Below are 2875 nucleotides of genomic sequence, written 5' to 3'. Positions count from 1 at the left end.
TTTAATTACTGTTCTGTAGGAATTAGAACTGTATGTTTGTAATCTAATGCCTTTAGTTGAGCTTTTACATACGAAGCTAGTAGGGACAGTTAATACTTTCATTTTTTCACAGAATTGTGTGAAGTTTATTGGTGTCTGAATAAATATGGGAGGCGGATTAGGTGGCTTAATTTGACTGTTATCCATGTTGGAATTATCGTTTACTACCATAGGCTCGACAGTTTGAGGTGCGATAGGAGAAAAACGATTTTTTGATACAAAAATATTGTTATCAGTTGCTTTTTTTGCTTTTGGAGAGTTGGAATTTGGAGATCTTACTCGTTTGTTATCAATCGTTTGCCAGTCATCTTCGGAAATATCAGACAACGACAATTTATGAGATTGACGGTTCATGATAGCACTGCTTGCTGAGGAAATTATTAGTGGTACCGTTTTAGCAATAATGTTCGGCGGACAGCGAGATGATGCGGCATTGCTATTAAACATGGCGGAGAGGAGGAAGAGCGGCGAGACCGGTTCGAAGGCGACCTTGACCAGTTATCGATCGCGTTGCGCGGTTTTATTGTTATGTACAATACTTATCAACCAAGTTAGTGTAAAACGACTTACTTACAGTGTAAATTACACCTAAAAGTGGGCGAATCCCTTGGCGAGGGGACGCACCACGGTCGTATTTGGATAGGGAAGCCACTTGCGGTGAGGTGGGTACCAAACTTGATGGAAAAAAAAACGCGATATTTACTTTGTTAGGTTTAGAAAAACACGGAGTAAAATACACATGTGCGCGCATAACATGTCATAAGCTAAATATTTTTTTATGTGCAATTGTGCTTCGCATGCATTTATGTGTGTATGTTGTAGTTTTGTTAAGTAAATATTAATTGTTCAAACATTTCTCATTCTTACTTTCACCAAATTTTACTGTAGCGGGTTTCGATTTGCCGTGTTAATATATATATTTTTTTTTTTGTTTAAGTTAAGTGTAATTAAGTAAAGTTTGATAATAAAAGTAATTATTAGTTAAAATACATGTTAATACTATTAATGTTTTAAATATGATAATTTTATTAAGGTGGGTGAAGTTAATACTTTGAAATATGGTTTATTTATTTAATATTGTGTGTTTTGTGTCTTAGATCAAATTTAAATTTAAAAGGAGTCGGTATAATATTATTAGATCATAATTTTCCTAACCCATTTGGCTTATAATATTTTGTGTTTCATTAATTATATTAAGTACTACAGTGAACGGAGAATTTGTAGATAAAAGTAAATAAATGTTTCCAAGTTTGTTGGGGACCGAGTGAGTATTTTCAAAGTCATTGGTTTAATAGGAAGTTATATCAACAAATAAATATTCATTACATTGGTTTCTTTCTAATAAGTGTTGCGGTATATTATCCGTGTTCAATTTTCCTATTTTTATAGCTAATATTTTGACAGATAATAAGTTGGCATAATTTTATATACGTTAGTGACATGGCGAAAATCTCAATTAATTTGTATATTTTTGTAAAGTTTGACAAATATTTTCTGTCCCATAAGTGACAGATAAAAATTAAAAAAAACTCTGTTTGGCTACATATGTTAAGGATTTCATCAATTACACGAGTTAGAGTAATAATAGAGTGAATTTTATTATCTAAATTTAAAAAGAAAAGGTTGTGTTTATTGTCACAGAAATGTATGTTAGTAGTGTGTATTGTTAACTATTTATGTTAAGTAACGCACAACGAAAAGATTTGAATACTGTTATTTGAACAAAATAATAATTACACGAACATAGAACAGGTCAACCCCAACTGTCTCCGTTGCAGGCCACCAACCAACTAACTAACTTTAACCTATTATACACAATCATTAGATATACATGATATGAGATAACACTCGGCCTTCCTGCTATTTTGTTATGTCCCCATAACAATTACAAAAAAAAAAAACAGATAAACTTTTAAGTCTTACAAATTAATAACTAATCCAGAACAATTAATAACAATTACATTTTATACAAGCAAAATTTAAAAAACAATTTTTTTCTTTTTTTCTTATGAGTTTTCTTTAGAAGGACACATAATCGGAAAACTTCGCTGGTTTCCTCTTCGTCCTCACTGGCCTCTGTGAACTGATTCCCTTGGGTGTCAAGTCTTCTTCCGTGACCGTTTTAATTTCGTCTGGCATCTCCTGTTCTTCAGCTGGTCTTTGAAAATCGACTTCCTTAGGTGTTGAATCTCCTACCGTGGTTATGTCAGTTCCGTCCGACATTTCTTGGTCTTCAGCTATCACCTTCCAAGATTTTAGTTGAGACACATGTGCAGTTGTTATATAGTGCCTGTTCTTTTCTTGGGATAATTGTTCTACACGATAAACATCTCCCGGCAAAACTTCCACAACTACTAATGGGCCTCGGTAACGGTCTTGTAATTTGGTCGATTGTCCTGTAGCAGTAGGGACCCTGGTCATCACAACTATCTCTCCTACCTTGTAGTGTATGTGATTGTGACGATGAGCATCAAACGCCTTCTTGGTTTTTTCCTGAGACTTTTCAACTGCAGTCTTAGCTTCCTCCCACAATTCAGCTGGACAAGTCCACTCCTCAGACGTAGTCGACAGCTCACGTAGCGGTCCCAAAAAAAATCTAGGACGATAGCCATGAAGTAGTTCGAACGGAGTACGACAACTGACTTTACTCTCGCTGTTATTTATCTGTCGTTGTACTTCTCCCAAAACTTGGGCCCAATCCGCATGCTCCTCTATCTGTGTAATCAACATAGACAACACAACGCTGTTAATCCGCTCTACCTGTCCGTTTGCTTGGGGTCTACGAGTAGAATTTAACCCATGATAAATGCCCATCTTCTCACAATATCCACGAAAA

This window comes from Adelges cooleyi, unplaced genomic scaffold (genome assembly GCF_023614345.1).
Source record: "Adelges cooleyi isolate 19-005CV unplaced genomic scaffold, UGA_ACOO_1.1 ACOO_flye_CR_arks_rails_tigmint_CR_PRNA_67, whole genome shotgun sequence".
Lineage (NCBI taxonomy): Eukaryota > Metazoa > Arthropoda > Insecta > Hemiptera > Adelgidae > Adelges > Adelges cooleyi.
The sequence above is the reverse complement of the archived record's forward strand: the minus strand, read 5'-3'. Positions refer to the sequence as shown.